This window comes from Gavialis gangeticus, unplaced genomic scaffold, assembly GCF_001723915.1.
Source record: "Gavialis gangeticus isolate Ggan-Ray unplaced genomic scaffold, GavGan_comp1, whole genome shotgun sequence".
In the NCBI taxonomy this organism is placed as follows: Eukaryota; Metazoa; Chordata; order Crocodylia; family Gavialidae; genus Gavialis; species Gavialis gangeticus.
This window is the reverse complement of record NW_017729025.1, coordinates 139,667,091-139,686,432: the sequence shown is the minus strand read 5'-3', so window position 1 is coordinate 139,686,432 and position 19,342 is coordinate 139,667,091.

Genomic DNA, 19,342 nt, shown 5'->3' with positions numbered 1-19,342 from the left:
TCAGGATCTTCCATGAACTCTGGTAGAGACTTCTATACTGGTTACAGTTGGGGGATCACATATTCAAGCTTTTCTTTGCAGTTATTATGGTTAGAAGGTTCCTTAAAAAAAGACAGCTGAGAATCCAGAGCATAATTTAGTGATCTCTCACATAGGCAAGAGACACATATCCTTTACATTTGGAACTGCCATCCCATTTTATTTCTGAATATCTCTATTTTTCCTCATATCTATAAAACATTGTACATCCTTTGGTTGAAACAGAAGTATCCTATGGAAAATGTGTGATAGGCAAAATCCCTAGCAAAAGTATTTTTATTCTCACTTTTCTATTCTTATCACTTTTTCTCAAGGTTTTTTTCCCCTCCCTCTTCTCAGTTGTGAAAGAGGAATTCATGATAAGTACACTCAAAAAGTTGTTCTCAGGTTATTTCTTCAGGCACCTGACATAGGCACCATTAGTTCAGATTACTCATTTACCTGCTGGCATCATTTTGAAGGTGCCTAAAGAAATAACATGAATACACAGTTGAAATGTGTATTAAATGTGAAGGGTAGTAAAAAAAAATCCAAATTCTTTGACCCCTTTGTGGTTTGTATTAAAAAATGAACTAATCCTGATTTCTAATGTTGGAACAGCTGCATGCTTTTTTTTTTAAACCTTTAAAAAGTTATTTACATTTAAAAATACCTTTATTTAGAACTTTTCATGGGGCAAAAGTGAAATAAACCCTTTTCTTTTAAACTATATTACAAAAATGAATGAGGCAGAGGAGGAAAGTTTAAATCGTACATAAAAGTTTGAATCGTACATAAAAGGAAAAAAAAGTACCAGCCTCTGCAACTGCATGTAACTATATCCACTCATCTTCTGAGGCATTCATTTCTGTTCTGTTTGTGAGGGAAGCTGACAGGCACTTTAGACAACTTATCATGACACTATGTGCCATAAATGTGACGCAGTGCTTCATAAATGTGACAAAGTGCTTCCAAAACAACCACTGACTTTTACAAGATGCCTACTTCTCTAAAAGCAGGATATTTACTGTAAGTGCAGATTGTTGGGCTCCCTGGCTAATTTGCTACCTGCACATCTTTAATGCATTTGTGAATACTCATAAGAAGTTCATAACTGTAAGTGTCTGTGAGATTATTGTGTTGTAAACCAGGCATGACAGCACAATACAATCCAATAAAAGAAAGCGTCAGCTTTGTACAAGGGATGTTTGTACAGAAAGACAACACAAATGCAAATAAGATAAGTAATTGACAAAGGAACTGAAATGTAAAACCATACCTATATCTCTATATTTCATCTTCTTCATACTACCATCTCAGGAGCCAAGCACAAAGAGGTGTTATAATGAGTTTAATGAAGTTCAATGCACTTAGGAGTTCAGCTAATATACAGTTGTTTTCCACCAAAGTTGTATTAAAGCAGCTTATAAAAACAAAGCATATTTGAATTTTCAAATGTATGTGAAATTGTTTCCCAATATAAGTCATTTATCTAGATAGATTTGTATTGTTTAATTGTGAAAACTGACACTTGTGGCATAATGCACAGCTGTAAACATCTGGAACTAAGTCTCAATAAAATGAGCAAAATATCAGATTAATCCAGTCCTACATTGGTTATTGTTCTGACTTTTTGTAATTTGGCTTAAGCCAACAGAATTATCGTCATGACTTCATCAGAAAATTTCTACTATTTTGTTAGCGTCATGACACATATGAACCCCTGCCATCTGAGTGGCGTTGATTGCCAGGAGCACATACATCCAGTGCTCCAAAGACTACACTGGCTTCCAATAGCTTTCTGGCTAAAATTCTAGGTGCTGGTTTTGACCTATAAGGCTCTAAACTGTCTGGTCCCTCCATATCTAAGATTTGATCTAATTTTTAGACACCTTTGATTAAACTCTAGTGAATGGAGACTGTGATGTAACTTTCCATTTTTTCCTATTATTTGATATATATTTTTCTGACTTTTTTCTCTTTGTCCCTTACTTTGAATTTTTTTCAGTAAAATATACTGTACTTACCTGAATCTAAAACAACTTGGCATTTAAAATAATTCCTCAATAATTAGATTTTATGCATGGAAAAAGCTGAAAGCAACAGCCATTGTGGGTTTTTCACAAACAAATTATGTCTAATCAATCTGATGTCCTTCTTTGGGAGTGTAGCCAGCCAAGTGGGTAAGGGGAAAGCTGTAGATGTGATACCTATTGAATTTATTAACACTTTTGACACTGTCCTACATGATAAACAAATAAGGGAAATACAGGCTAGCTGAAACCACCATATGGTAAGTGCCAAACTCGTTGAAAAAAATGTGCATAAAACTAATTTTGAATTATTTGCCATCAAACAGGAAAGACATTTCATGCAAGGTCCCTCAAAAGTCTATCATGAATTAATTTCTATTGAATATTTTCATTAATGACTGGTAGTGAGCTTGAAAAAACAATAATACATTTTGCAGATGACACCTATCCAGAAAGGGTTGCAAGCATCCTGGAGGACAGGACCAGAATTTTAAGTGCACTTGAAAATATTGAAGAAGTTGTCCAAAATCAGCAAGATGAAATTCAACATGAGGGAAAGTGCTGCATTTAGCAAAGAGAAATGAAATACACAAATACAAATAAACCCCCCAAAACAAAAACCCTGGCTATTAATCATTAAAACAGAAAAGGATTTAGGGATTATAGTAGATCACAAACTAGATATGAGTCAACAAATATCATGCCATTTCAAAACGAAAAAAATCTGTGATGCATTAACAGAAGTGTCAAACGAAGGACTTAAGAGGTAATTATTCCATTCTACTCTGCTGGTAAGACCTCATCTGGAGTATTTGTTGTGTTCATTCTTGGGTATACTACACTTCAATCGATATGGACAAATATAGACAAATTGGAGAGTGTCCAGAGGAAAGAACAAACAAAGACAGTTAGGGAACATGTCCTATGAAGAAAGGTTGAAAGAATTCAGTTTGTTTAGTTTGGGATACAGAAAACAAGAGGGTCATGATAATAGTCTTCATATGTAAAAGGTTGTTATGGTACCACTGGAATGATGTAGTAGCTTGGAAGGTCTAGGAAATATGTAAGACACAAGGATTTTTGTGGATATCTTTTATTGGATCAACTGCATGGTTGGGATAGACTTAAAAAGCCCTTTTGAATGTAACAGATTCTTAAGTGTACAGCAAGGACTAGGAACAGTCTGTAGGACTGTGAAATTGTAAAAGAGAAATTCCCAGGAGTAGCTGGCAGGAAAGAAGAGATTGCTTGATTGATAGAAGATCAAGACCTTTCAAAAGGGAAGAGGGTCATTCTTACCTGTCGTGTAAAGAAAGATTAGGAGGAATCTGGTCGATTAAAGTTAGCCATGAAATCAGTATCTGTGTTCAGTCCTTGGCTTTTATACATGTTTATTGCTTTTGGAAGGTGTTTTGTAAATGTCTCTTGAATATCAGGTTATAAAAAGAAGACAGTGATCAATTGTTTGCTCTGCTCACTGGGTGGTGGGGAGGATAAAAATAAAAAACAATTAGCTTAATTTGCAGCAAAGATGATTTAAGTTTGGTGTTAGGAAAAAAACTTTCTAATTGTAAGGTAGTTAAATGGCATGTCAGGCTATTTAGGGAGATTCTGGAATCCTTTTGATTGAATAGCTTTAAGTATCTATCATTACAATCTATGTATACTTCTCTTGCCTCAGAGCCGTGGATAGCTATGGACCCCCTCTTGAGATCCCCTTTTGCCATGTGATATTGGCTTCCAACTGAGATGCTTTGAAGTAGCCTGGCTTTTAGAAACTTCTGAGCACCCACCCTTAAAAATCACATCTTTTTAAGAAATTGCCACAGGTGAACAAACAACTGATCCGTCCTCAAAGTGGTGTCCTAGGTTATTGGTTACCTAGCAAATATCATACACAGTTTTCTCTTGAACATTCACAGAATTAATTACCTGCATGCTCATTTTAGTAGCTGTAAGACCTGTGGCCAGAATTCTGCCTGGATCCATGAATTTCACCGGACAAAGATGTAACAACTAGAATCTGTACCTTGGGTAGAGGCAGCAGCAGGGGCTGGGCTGGGCTGGGCTGGCTGTGGTGGCAACAGCAGAAGCAACTTCCATGCTCTACCTGGGTGCACAGGGCGGGTGCCCTTTTCACTTACCCCTTGCTATGCTCCATTATTTCATAAACCAAAACATATTGAAAGAGGGAATAAGTTAGAAAGTACACATGAAGTAAATCAAAAAGTTGTGATAGTAATGGGAGAGAAAAGCAATTAGCTGGTCATACAACCAGGCCCCAATCCTATATTGACACTGTATACCATAAATTGCAGGATTTGGCCCTACATTTGCTGACCCCAGACAACTGGACTGGTCAGGAGAAAGAAGGGAAATTCACCGAGAGAACACGTGAATTTCCACCAGCAGATCCAAGGCAAGCAGACATGACTGTGATCAGCTCCAAGTCTCAGCTTGTTTTTATTTTTATGTATTTATTTTTCCCTGCCACAAGATATAAACTAGTGTGTTTAGTTAGAAAAACATGTTTAATTGCACTCTGCATAAACTCCTATTTAAAAAGAAAATGTTTTTCAAATAAAGTTCTTCAAATGTTTTGTGCAACATCTGGACTTCTTTTTTACAGGGATCTGAAAGGAATTTAGAACCCAGACTCCTTCTGGTTCTCACATCTCCATAAAAAGGCAGTATGTTAGAGTGTGTTTGTTGCTGGAGAACTGACACTTTAGTTATCAAGGAAGTAAAAATCTCTCTCTCTTACAAAGTATGGGTTTGATCCTGCAGTTCCTAAAAGTATTTTGTTTGAGAGCTTTATTAGGGATTCCTGTGAACTAGCATGCAAGTTGGCAAAATGGTCTGCAGGATTTTTTTCACTTACCCTCTTGTGAAAAGGCCAACTACATTCACACCTATACAGCCTGCTTCAGGCTAGCAGTGGGACTAGTTGCCAAAGAGGATGTAGGAAGGAGTGTGATGAGGCTATGAGTTTGTGCCAAAATGACAAGCAGATTTCATGCAACACAAAAGATAAGCTAACATCTGTAGCTTATTTTTCAAAGCTCTAAGTTTAGATCTTATTTCTGAATGTCGTCTTGTCATCTCTCATGATTTCATCAAGGCTCTCAAAATATGTGATGCTGTCCTTAAAGTTCTAGTGCATGGAGTCATGTGATTATGAATCTCCCCTTTAATTTTAGAAAAAAAGAAGTTTTCATCCCTCTGTGTTGCAGAGAAATGCTTGAAAACTGGAGCTTACAGTTCATGGCTATTACTTACAGCAGGCTTAAGATCCTGAAGGCAAACAAAAAACTCCACATGTCTTATTTCTTAATCCACTATTTAAAGGCAATCTCACGATGAGTTTTGGCATACTCAGATTAGCAGTACTATGGGTAAGTCAAGTAGAATTCTTTCATGGGTTCTCACTGAAGTGTAATCCTTTCACTCATTTTGGCTTAAAACCACAGCTGCTTTGAACAGTTACTCCAGTTTATAGCCTAGGGTTGCCACCACATATTAAAAAAAATAATGGGGACAGAAGGGAGAACAACTGTGTTTTGGTTAAAAATTATGATTCAGGAAAAGGATCTCAGAAATGATCTATGCTAAGAGACAAATGCCAGGTTGAACTTTGCCAAACTGAACATTACATGGTCTCTTATACAACTTCACAAGAAGCTGGTTCCAAGACTACAAATTGCTGGTGGGGTTTTCAAAGGCACCTAAGGAATTATGTACCCAAGTCCCATTGGAAGTCACTGGCAATTAGGTGCTTACTCATGTAGGCACTTCAGAAAATCCCACCCTGCATCCCAATTATGCATAGGTAAGTGCTCTGCCTGTTGAACTAAAGGACCAGCACAGACTCTTACACAGTATGTTTCTCATAATTACTCACAATGGGAGACTCCACTAAACCAACTCTGGGTTAGCTTTTGTGAATCTCTGATTCTGACATTTTTTGGTTTCCCAATACACTGTACAAACAGAGTGTATTGCAGACAAATTAGGCATCTCTGTGAACAATCACCTACATAGCACCTTTGCTAAGCATTTACATTTATATTAATTGCCCTTGAGAATCAATTATAAGGGCTTTTGATTCTTTAAACTCCAACTGATGAATCAATCATGGGTTAAAACAAGAGGAGGTCAAATCTACCAAATTTGCACTGATTTTATCCCCCTTTTTATTGTTAAAATACTCTGGATACAGAATAAAATGTCCCCCCCCCTCAAATATTTATTGTTTTATCTGCCTTAAATTGCTTTCTCATTTATTGATTGAAGAAACCATCTCTGATTTTACTGTAGTTTCTTATGCAACAATAGAGCAGTCTGTTTAATTGGCTCACCCTGGTGGAAACAAATGTGATAGCAAGCTGATTCCTGCAGAAGCTAACCATTGGCAACAACTTAGGCCTCTACCCAGGCAGGCTTAAAACAACAACATTAGGCAAGGATGAAGCTGGTAGCAGTGAAGAAATGAACTTTTTAAAGACCCAAGAACTTTTGCTCACTTTTAACACCTGAACAAAGTCACCCTAGCTAGGCTTTGCTCCCTTCGTTACAGGCAGAGGCCCAAAAGGACTCACTCCTCTTTCCAGAGAGCATTCAATGCTGGGGTCCTACAGGGATTAATCCTGCTCCTTCCTCAAGTTTAAGCATGCAAATAATACTAGGGAAATACAGAAATGTAACCGAGAGGGAGAGCACTATACATGCCAGAAAACTGCCTTTGTCCTTGAATTATGCTCCAAAATCTAAAGTTTTCTTTAAATAAAAGTTTAAGTACAATAGAACATCTTAATTAACCCTGCTCAAATTTAAATTAGTTCAAATTATTGCCCTATATATGATTTTGTTTAAATCCCCAAAACCACTGGGGTGTCAAAAAAATCCATGGCAGAAAAAAGCAGGGCAGCGCGCATGGCAGCAGTATATGCCACCAGAAACTGGAGCCTGGCCAGCTGGAGCCATGCTCCAGCTGCCAGCCAGACTCTGTTAGCCTGGATCGCCACCACTGGAGCCCTGGGATGCCCCCAGGACCCCAGGTAAGGCTGCTGAGGCCAGCCCAGGTGCTGGCTCCAGCCTCCCCTATCTCATCCAGTGCAACTTGTGAGAGTGCATATGCATGAACATTCGCTGGGGATAAGTAGCAGTGGCACAACTATGTGCTGTTGCTATTTATCCCCAGGGAAATGCACATGTACACTTGTCTGGATGTGCCCATCAAGTCAGAATAGTCTTAACTCTATGGATTCCTATTTGAAAGCTCTAGGTTTATCTTGTGAATCAACCTGCTGAAAAACTTAACAGTGCTACTATTACATGGCACCCCACCCCCAATGGTACCCTGGTTGAGAATCACTGTTCTAGATCTGCCTCCAAGTCTTGATGGAAATCATTAAAAACTCTTTTGCTCTGGACCCTTTTTTCCCACTGCATAGTGATAGATAACTGTGCTCAGCAGGGATGAAGTTGGGGTCAGAGTTAAGGGTGAAACTCTCAGGATCTGGTGGTTCTCAGTGATGTTTCCTTAGTTACGGATTTGTTATGACTACAGATCAGGATAAGACCAGTTTTGGCCACCTAAGGGTATAATGTAATTTGTTTAGGTTTTCACGTGATCAAAACAACCATGGATAGCTATCCTTGTGTCCTCCTGAGGACAAACAAACCCCAGTTAGAAAGTAATACAAACACTAGAGATACTGAAAGCATTGGAAGTTTCTGATAACATACAGCTTTCCTTAACAGTAATTATAATTTCTCCATTTAGATCTGGTGGGCAGGCTAAATGAACACAGATATCAACTACCATGAGATTCATGACTGCTATCAATAGTTATCATGGTAGCTATGATACTCTGAAGCCAGAGTATATAGGGCAACCTAAACCCATTTGTGTATTGCTTCTTTCTGGGTTTCACCAAAAATGATTTACTGACTGGCCCCAATTAATAATGTCATTTTTCCATTTAAATTAATGAACCAAACAAAAATATTTGACAAAAGACTGAAATATTATTAAAACTTGGTAAACAGTAAGACTGACATTTACAGTTCTTATCTGAAAAGCATCTGTAAGATGGTATGATGGTAATCCATAGTAATTACCTGTTAGTAATTTCCAAAACATCTCTTCTCATTTTACAGGCAAATAGATTTAGTTTTCTAATTGCCTCAACTGAAAATTTGCCCTGGAATCTGAGTCAGGCTAGAATTTTTTTCCATCTTGTACACTGTCACCAGCAAAGAAAAGGTCCTATAAGCCAATTTCTCCCTCAGTATTACCTCCACAATGCCATTGTCTTGCACTGCAAAGATTTAACTGCAAATAATATACAACAGTGATAGAATCCAGCTTACTCTTAGCTATGTAATTATAGCTTAAAAGAATTAAAAATGTATCTTGAGTCACTGAAGTCAGCAGCAGCATCTTTGATTGTATATACATGTGTGGGGCACATCTGTTAAGTGAGAAGATTACATTTTAACACAGATACTTTGGGGAGTGGAGCAGCAATTTAAACCCCCAAAATAGCACAGGGAAGAAAACTAATGTGAATAAAGATTTGCAGAGCTGAAAGTTTATGATACCAAATCACAACTGTAAATAGGCTTGCAGGTGGCACCAGGAATATTGTAGCATAGGTTCACCATTTATTCATTGCTTTGGTGACTTTTGGATTGGGTTCTGTACACCCAAGCTACTTTACACTCATTTTCAACCAGATGCTTTCTCTGCTGCCCTGATAGTTAAAACCTCTCTCCCTTGACACACCTTTATTCATAGAGTTCATCTTGCAATCTCTTATTCATAAGTGAGATTCTTACATGTAGGGACAACTCAGGTGAACAGAGATATACCAGCATGATCGTGCAGTACCCTAGTGGTTGCATCTGGCTTTCTCAGTTGCTTTGGCTGGTCAGGGGGTTCTCCTTCAGCTTCCCTACTGAGGACATTTAGGTACAGCAAGGCAAACCTCTGAGGCTGCTGTTATTTGCAAGTAGAGAAGGTCAGAATTACCCTAGGAGCCTTATTTAAACATGTCTTTATCAGGGGAAAGCTACTTTTTCTCCTATCACAAGGGGTTTGAAAAGTTCAGGACTGAACTTACTCTATTTAGTTTGTGCAGTATATATAAAACCTCTTTGCTAATGTACAGCCACAGTTTCATAGTGTATATCTGCTTCTCTTTCACCGCAACCATTGAGCAGTATCTTGGATGAAAGTGATGAAATGTAGTCCTCAGGGCCACTCATTTCCTAGCCGTCAAAAATTGCAAAAACTTCCACTTTGGTCCCCTTTACTGCTTTTTCACCCTTTTGTACAAACCTAAGTTAATGTAATGCAGGATATTTCAAGTAACATACATAAATGGAAAATGACACTACATCAGTCCAACTGCTGCTAGCTGGAGTTCAATAGTGGTACAAAACAAATGGGGAAAATATTGTATATGTAAATCATCTGTGAAATGAAGTTAAAATTAATGACAAACAAAATTGAGTTCCCTTTGTGGCTGATTTTCATCTAGCTGCACCCAACAATAAAATAGTTATCAAAGAAAGCTACCAATTAGTTTTTAATTCAAAACATCTTCAGAAAGCAGTTCCCAAATCTCCATTGATATCCCTCCAACAACCTCCTAATTGCAGCAAGTTGGTGGTAAAAAAAAGCATTAAATAAAAAGATGCATTCCGTCTGCTGTAGCATATAGTATCCTTTCCTTAATTATTCCCAGAAATCCTCCTATATACCATTAGTTTCCTCAGAAGATTGTGTGTGTCTGTGTGTATGTGCACATACATTGAAAGACAGATGAAGAAGAGAGACAATCTGAAGTCATTATTTGGGAAGTGATCACCCTCCCATAAGATAAAATCCTGCTGGAAGTTGAAGGAAGACTGCAAAGTTTTCCTTTGTGGAATATGCTCACATTGTTCATTAGGTGAAGGTGGGGCCACCCCAAGGGATGAGCCATGTTGTTCATTCCCAAATCTTGGGAATCAGCAAAAAATTAGAGTAATTTGTATGAAGTCTGAATCTCTGTGTGTTCCTCCATTAGCCTTTCCTTCTTAAAGGGGAGTTTTCCCAATGCAGTTAAAGTAACAGTTCAGAAGGGCTTATTCCCTAGCCAGCTGTGGTGTTGATCAGAGATGAGAGTCCTCATGACAGCTTGTACTCAGTACCCACAATCTCCCTGAATCCATTCTGCCTAGTCATTGCTCTCTTCCCTTATGCTTGGTTAGTGTCCATTGCAAGCCCTCTACATAGCCCTGGGATGGTGCCATCAAACGGCTGATACTCCCTTTGCATGACAGGGATAGGACATATCCACAATCACATATACATATTTTGATCTGTTGGGAAAACAATGCTGAATAATATTTAAAATAGATTGCTCAGCAGGATCTCCCACAGCAGACTGCCACATGGGTCTTTCAGACCTGTGAGAAGCAACACCAGTGGCACAACAAAACAGCAACAACACTTGATCACATCCAATGTGAAAATCCAGATGTCTTTTTCTCTATACTAGTGGTTTTTAAACCAGGGTACACATACTGCTGGGGGTAAATGGTTCTTTAACAAGGGGTACATGCCAAAAGTTCAACAACGGTGGTGGAGTCTCTGATCAACATGTGTTGAGTTGCTGCACATTCAAATTTGTGACTTGGGTGTTGAAGCCAGGTGCTGTTGGGAATAAGAGGTATGAGCAGCAATATTTTGCAGGCCAAAGAAGTTTGAAAAACACTTCTATACAGCACTCTGATAAACATTATATCCTCTTTTGTCTACTAGCAGTACTGATATGCAACCATTCACAAAGACACTGTATCCCTTTCTCATCCAGCATAACTAGAAACAAAAGGGTAAAGTTAATAGATGTGACAAAACAAAACGCTTCTTACCTCTAAATTTCCTGTTTTAAATTTGTATATTCATCTCAAAAAACTTTTCTTCCAGTACCATATTGCAAAAAAGGCTATTTTAGTAATGGTTTTTCTGTACATTTCAGGTTAGTCAATGCTTTATCATATAGCCAATGTGAATTGAGACAAGGCAAAGAATCCCAGACAACAGAGCTGAGCATGCTTCATGAAGAGGAATTAGAAGTAAAATCAGCATGAAGTTAAAGTTGTACTGTGTGGCATATATTCTAAGGGATCTAAATAATGTCTGAATGTTGCTCAAATATGATTGCAGTATATCAGGTAAAGAACCTACTCATGTGCGTCTCTAGATCCAGTCAGAAGTACAAAGGCTTCATCTCAAGCCCTGCCAGAGCTCCTTTGTATAGCGGTATAAAGTCAGAGTATCTGTCCTTACATGTGCCTCCAAAACAGTGGATACCACAGGAACAAAGCAGCTGAAGCAGGTTGTGCATCAATGGGTCACAGAGGGGAAGTGATTCTGTGAGAGTGATTGAGACATCAAGGCAATCTTGTGCTGAACTGTACTGGATCCTACACTGAGGATGGAGGAGGTGCAACTCAGTCTTTTGCTGGTATCTAATCATTGCTGTGCTAGCTAACCAGAGCAATGAATCCTATATTGTGTTTGGATCAATCCACAGGAAGTGAATTCCACTGGTTTCCATAAAACTGACTCCTGCACATTCAGAAAGATGTTATGAGATAATGTACATAAGTTGATTGGCAAAGTCTGAGAGTCACAACATTACACAGGTGACTGGTGCCTCTTGAGTCTGGGCGGTGGTGGTGGGGGGGGGCACCTGCAGAAATTGGTGGTGGGGATGGGGATGGAGAGTACACGCAGAAGCTGGCAGCAGTGTTGGCAGCAGGAACAGGGCTGGCGAGAACCCGCAGAAGCCACCGGCGACATTGGCAGCGGGGATAGCCCTGTTGGGAGGGCACATGCCCCTGCCCATCCTCCCTCTACCAGTTGCCTATACAATATTATGTAATCTTTAAGCATATTTTTGGTGCTAGTTTCACCACAAATAAAATTACTATGAAAGTACAGCAAATATTCACACAAAAGTTTGGTATTAGTCAGGCAACTTCATCTCACTTGATAATAATTCCAACATTTTTTAAAAGTCCAAATTCAAGGAAAATTATTCTAGAAGGTATAGGCCCTATTTACTTTAATTGCCTGTTTTGGCTGTTTATTTATTGCTGTGCATAATTGGGAAGTCCCCTTTTAAAGTGTCAGAAAAATAAGCAACAATAACTAAGTGTTCTTTATATATTCTATGAAAAAATTATATGAACGGAAAATTGATCTCCAGAGTTTAATTGGTAGCTGATAAATAACTGTAAATTGTATGGAGCTGATACCTCCATACAATTTCCTGACTGATATTGAACCGGACAAAATTCCATGTTGTACATAAGCACTTTGTAATTTTCCCATATTCATGCAAGAAAGGGATTAGCTGTCTGCCCTTCTGTGTAAAGATAGAATGGGTAGGTAGCAAAATTAGGATCTTGGAGCTTAGCTTAATCCACAAAGCTTAGAACTGGCATGACCCTGAATGCTCCATCATGCCAATATTCAGATAGGGTCAGCAGCAGCACCCATTCTGGGATATTTCAATATGAGTATTACCATCAAAACCATCTTTTCTCTGACTGAAATACAATGAACTCTGTTCTTCAGATAATGGTACCCAAAAAAGAAGATGGTCTTTGCTCCAGAGGACAGGATACAACTTTCCTTTGTGTGTGTGTTGGGGGTGGGGGGGAGGGCAAAACCTCACAGCTGTCAATAGAGTTGCCCGGAAAGCAGCATTAAAATTAGGTGCTACCCAGACTTAATGATCATGTCTAATTGATGTTTTTCATTTTTAGTTGCAGTACTGTGCTCCTTCAGGTATACCAACAGCCCTAAGACCAAAGTGAGGTTGCTTTAGTAACATATATACTGACAGACCCTGGGAGAGAGATGGCTCCACTAAAGACCAATTGAGAAAACCACTTGCAGCTGTGATTATCTCAGTCCTTGAGTACTCCCTGGGAGGCTAATGAGGCTGCTGCCCCTCCCCCATACTATTACACTATATCAACAAGAAAGACAGGGAAGTCACACACCAGCACGCACAGCCTTACACAAATCCTGATTTCATTAAGAACATATTATGCTTTTTGTTGTCACTGTTTTCTATCTGGAAGAAAGTGTCCTCTTCTGGCTGTTTTCTCCTCCCATTTCCCTTTTTAAGATGCTGGAGGCTCTATCTTGTTCTTCCTGTGGGCAATTGAAAAAACAACCACAAAAAAGGTCATCATTCGATCTCTGCTTTGTTTCCTACTATAATAAAATGATTTTCCTTTTTATCACACTTTTATATGTTTGACAGCTATGCTTGACAGTTAGTAATAAAACTCAAGTCATAATCTGCTTTCAGTTAGAAGAGTAATTTTGAAACCCTTTGGTATTCTTGTCAAAAATAATAATTGTTCATTGTCAACATTAACCCCCTTGAGCCTGCAGATCCATCATTCCCATTGCTCAACTTAACACAGAAAGCATTAGTGACTATAAAAATCAGATACTGATGTAATGAACAGGATACTGTAGCAGTTTTATATTGCTAGATTTTCCTCCAATCATTTTTCACTGTAGTATTTAGTGTTCTGCTAAAATTTCTCTAATAAAACTTGCTTTTTGGCTAAAAATGGGGGATTTGACTAAATAAAGACTATTGTGGAAAGTGGGCATGTCTACATGAGACACTTTACTGTGGATGAGACTAATCTAATGCACAGTAAAGCATCAGCATCTACACATGTACAGGATTTACTGCACAGTAAATTAAGCTAATGCGCCACTTGCTAGCAGCAAGAAATACAGGTACTAAATTAATGGCACATTAGCTACTGCGCAGTAGTGCATGGGAGAAATTTGTTTCTGGTCAGCCTAGGTAGCAGGGAGCAAGGGGCAGGGGGGGGGGGGAAGCAGCAACGGTGTGATAGGGACAATGCCCTGAAGGAAGACTTACCCCAAAGGGAAGAGCTCCTGAGCTAGCAGGATGCGGCTACAAACTGGAAGTCTGGTGGGAGCAAAACCGTGTTGGAAAAAAATGCCACAGCGACAAAAGAAGGAAAAAAAGGAAAAACCGCAACAGGTCCAGGAAGAGCCAGGGTTGGTTCCTGCCTCAGCATGGACCTGTTTTATGGTGGTGTGCTGGTGCCGATTCGCCACCCGGCCCCTTAGGGCAGAGTTAAAAGCTCTGGGAACAGAGTCAGGGGGACTGTAAGTGAGGCTTCTGGTGGGGCCAGAAGAGCCCCATGGAGGAGGGAGCTCCAGAGAGCAGCAGTGTTGGCTGCCCCAGGTGGGGGCAAACGAAGAACGGAAAAGCCCACAAGGGCTAAAGTACATGCCTGAAGAGGAGGTATAGATCCCGGAGGACTCTGAATGGGGCTGGATGGCCAAGAACCCTGCAAAAGGAACAGAGAGCCAGGAGTCTGGACCAAAATAGCCACATAACAGAGAAGAAAGTATGTCACTTGTAAAAAGGTAACCCGGGGATAGCAGGGACCATAAGTAAGTCTTTGCTACAATGGGGAGCTCAGGCCAAGTGAGGTCTGGACCCTATTTTCCTTTAAAACCAAAAAAACACAAGAAAAAAAAATTATTGCTGGAGCTCACCTTAGAGGTGAGCAGAAGATAACATCTTAAGGTTGGTGTAAGGTGGGGTGTAGGGGAGGCAGATCCCCAAATTGGAAAACCAGACTACTCCAGTTTTGCAAGACTCCAGGGAAGGATGTAACATCCTACTCCTGGTAATAAATTATTTTTCCATCAAAGACATGGCAGGAGAGAACCCACCTGAAGGCTTTTCAAAGCATATACTCCAACACCAAACTGTCTGGATCCTAATGAAATGGTGAAACCTGCGAGATCCCTAAGAACTAGGCGTATGAGAAAACACCACAGAAACTCACACAGTGATTGATGCTACTTAATCTATGCATCTCCCCCACCATTCCCAGCACTGCTTACTCCCATGAGTCAGCATGGGGTATCATCCCAAGCTAGTGCCACCAAGCTGTGATCCTGAGCTTTGCATGGCTGGGAGCTATCTTCTACTCCTGTATACCTCTCCCCAGCTCCCAGGCCTGACCCTTGTGCCTCCTGCCAACCCAGAGATGGCACCTGGGGCAGCCTGGAGCTCCCCCTGGTTGCTTCGGGGGGCAAAGCAGGGCAGAGGGGCAAGAGCAGCCCTGGACTTAACTGCTCCCATTGGGCTCATCTACACATGCAGGCTAGTCTGCTTGCAGCAGCTCAAATAGAAGAGGCAAAAATTTGAGCCAGGGCTTTTTGCCTCAGCTGTGGGGCAAGTTGTACCACTTGGGGCAAAATAACCCTGCCCAGCTTCTCCCAGATCTACAGCCAGGAGAGCTAGGGGCTGGGGACAGTACCTGTGCAGTATAAAAACCTGCCCTGGCCAGCAGCTCAGGGCTATGTGCCCTCGGAAGCTTCTGAGGCCCACCCACTTGGTGTCTTGGGACATTTCCCTTTGTTCCAGATGCGATGCTGAAGCAGCATCCCCAAAATCACTTTTGTTCTTCTACATATATATATAGTGCAGGGGTGGGCAATATGTGGCCTGTGGGCCAGATCTGGTCTGCCAGGCCATTCTATGTGGGGCCCCTAAAAAATGTAGAAAATTTATATTTATCTGTCCCTGCTCCTGCCAAAGATGACAGGAGTCAGGGGCAGTAGGACCCAGGGGAAGCCCTGCCAGGCTCCTGCAACAGCAGGGTCCACTCAGCCCCACACCCCCCAGCCAGAAGTCCATGCCTAGCAAGGGCTTCTGGCCTGGGACTGTGGGGCTGTTTGTGGCAGTGCCAGTGAGGGAAAATCAGGTAAGAAGCGGGGGGGGAGAACCGCAGGGATCACCCTAGTCCTCGGGGCCAGCCCAGCTCCTGCTGAGCCCCACAGTCTGGCCATGGAGCCAGGAGCTGGCAGGCCAGCAGAAAAGTGGGTGGGGGGGGAAATGAGCAGGAGTGTGGGGCCTGTGCCAGTGTCCTAGGGCCAGCACCAGTGGGGCCCAGAGCAGAATGGTAGGATCGCGGGGTGTGGGCTAGCAGTGGTCTGTGGAGCTAGGCTGGGCTGCATTAGCAGGGAGAGGGGGGAGCTGACCCAGGTCCATAGAGCCCCTGCTGGCTGGGATCCCATACTCCTGTCGCCATGCTCTGGGTCATGCCGGCACTGGCCCTAGGACAATGGTGCTGGCCCCGTGCTCCCTCCTGGGTGCTGTTGGTTCCTGCATGCCCCCAATGCCCCTGCCATAGCCCTGCAGTACAGGCAGGGAGCAGCATGCAGCCCCGACCCCACATGCCCGATGCTTGCCCGTGGGTTATGAGCTGGTGCTCAGCACAGGGAAAAAGTGCCCCCCACATGGTTGGTACCCTATTCTGCAGCTGGTAGCAGGCCATGTGGGACTGTCCTGACTCTCTGGTACTTCACCGCCACCCCACGGGGCAGTGGAGGCAACAGAGAGCAGGCACAGGCAGCCCCAAGTGCTGCAGCACAGGGTGCCAGCCGTGGGGGGGGACATTTTCCCTGCACTGAGCAGCAGCTCATAACTGCTACCACTAGCCTGGGCCTTGTGCTGGCTCGAGGCTTGCCTGTTGGGGCTGAGCCACTGCAGCAGCAGCTCGGCAGAAGCTGCTGCTCGGCTTGGAGGAAAGTGTTCCCCCCATCACTGGCAGGCAGTGTTTGGTGTTTGGTGCCCACAAGGAGCTCATGCCACGCTAGGCTGTGTTGTGGCTGCTTTCCTGCTGCTTCTGTGCTACTTAGCAGCTGCTCCACACAGCCACTGCTGGCGTGCTAGGCAGCACAGAGGTGGCAGTCAAACAGCTGCACCACAGTCTAACATGACAAAGGTACCAGGTGAGTGGTGGTGACGGGGAGGGGCACTTTCCTCCAAGCCAAGCAGCAGCTTCTGCAGAGCTGCTGCTGCCACTAGTCAGCCCCAATGGGTAAGCCTGAAGCCAGTGTGGGGCCCAGGCTAGCAGTGGTGGTGGGTTATGAGCTGGTGCTCAGCACAGGAAAAAGCAGCCTCCCCACCCTGCAGCCAATGCCCCATGCTGCAGCTGCTTGGGGCTGCCTGTGTTTGCTCTCTGTTGCCACCCGCAGCGGTGAGGCAGGACAGCCCTGCATGGCCTGTGAGTGGCTGCAGCACGAGGTGCCAGCCATTGGGAGGGGAGGGCCACTTTTTCCCCATGCTGAGCACCAGCTTGTTCCCCACAGGTGAGCATAGGGCACACGGGTCAGGGAAGTGCGCTACTCCCCGCCTGTATCATGGGGTTGGTTTGGGGGCACTGGGGGCACACAGGCGCCAGCGGCAGCGGTGTCCTGGGGCCAGTGCCGGTTGGAACCAGAGCAGGATGGCATGAGCACGGAGTCCCGGCCAGCAGGGGCTCTATGGAGCCAGGTCAGCTCCCCCCTCCCCCTTCTGGTATAGCCCAGCTTGGCTCCACAGACCAGTGCCAGCCCACACTCAACACTCCTGCCCTACTCTGGGCCCTGCTGGCACTGGCCCCAGGAAATTGGTGCAGGCCCTGTGCTCCCACTTGCTTCCACTCCCCCACTCACCACTTTCCCCACTTTCCTGCCAGCCACTCTGCGCTACATGGCTCCCATACCCACATCCATACCCCCATACACACATCCCCACAAATCCCTCTATGCAATCACTTCTGCATATACACCACAAACGCCCACAAATCAGGACAAAAATATATTTTTAAATTAAATTAAAATATATTATTATGGATGTTTGATTTTTAGTATGTAATTTGTTTTTGTTTTTTTCCCCTAAGATGGCAAACCCTCTTCCCCAAAGGAGTACTTCCAGGGGCAAGAGGAGGGACTTCCAGTGGCAAATGTCAGAGGTTAGGGGTGGGACTTCCAGTTCCAAGATGGTGACTAGCGGGCAGGGCACCTGTCAAGGGGAAGAGCTAACTATGTGGCTCTTGACAGCTTGCCAAAACTCGGTAAGCGGCCCTCCACCAGAAATAATTGTCTGCCCCAATATAGTGGGACCATGGGACTCTGCAGGGACCCTGCCCTGCTTTTTTCTCCCAGGGTATTTTTAGACACTTGGATATCCAGGTGTCAAATTTTGTCTCTGCGCTGCAAATACGCAGCACAGGTAACATTTTTTTATCCCCACATGTGTGTCTTTCAGTGTCTCAAAGGGATTTGAGACACTGCAAGAGCCCCGTGCACACTCGTGTGGATGCGCCCATTGGGAGCAAATTTGCTTCTGACAGGGGCACATGTGTAGACATGTGCCTGAAAGTGCTCTAATCCCACGTGTAGATGCATCTACTGTCTACTTTCCTTAAAAGGGTTTTGTTTCACCAGAAAACAAACAAACACAATATTTCAGGGGCTCAATGCGAAAAAATGAATTGCTGAAAATTCCCAGGAGAATCTTTTTTATTTTTGTTTTCATAAAAAATGTGCATGATTTCTAACCAGATCTAGATAAAGTTAAAGTAAAAATAGGAGCTGGGCAAAATGACCAAAACATTTTATATGGAATTGAAGAGTATGTACCATTTGGGAAAGAAAGCAATTTGATATTTGGAGGTTGAACTAGATGACCTCATGAGTTCCTTCCAACCCTAATTTTCTATGATTATAAGTGAAGGTAAATTTATTAGGATAGCATTGCACTTTTATGTTGTAATAATAAAGAACTGAAAAGAATTATATATAAATCACAATCCATTTGGATCAAGTTGGGAAAAGATGATAAAAGAGGTTCTACTGTGATAGCTTTGGGAATCTGCTATAAATCTCCAGATAAGATTTGGATATGAATAGAGATCACTGTAATATAACGAGAGAGAAAATACGACTGAAACTTCCTGCATATATAAAGATTGGGGAACAAATGCTATGAATAGTGAATAGAAGAGTCAATAAATATTTTCTTGAACAACAAGAGAAGTGGTGCTATCTGAGATTTGTTATTTGTACAGTAATGAAGACATTGTGGAAGAGCTAGTCATAGAAAACAATACTGGATCAAGAGATCACAAGTAGATTGACTTCAATTAAACTCTCATTTTAAGCAAAATTAGGTTTGTAACTAAGGTTTTTGAGACTATCAGAAGGTGACATTCTCAATAGTGAAAGAAGCCTAGGTGAAATCGTCATTATGTGGACGATAACAAAAAGTCCTTTTTCAAATACATTGGGAGGATGAAGAAGGTGCCGGGTAATGTGGGACCCCTGCAGGACACGCTGGGCAATTTGGTGGTTGCGTCAGAGGAGAAAGCGGACCTCTTTA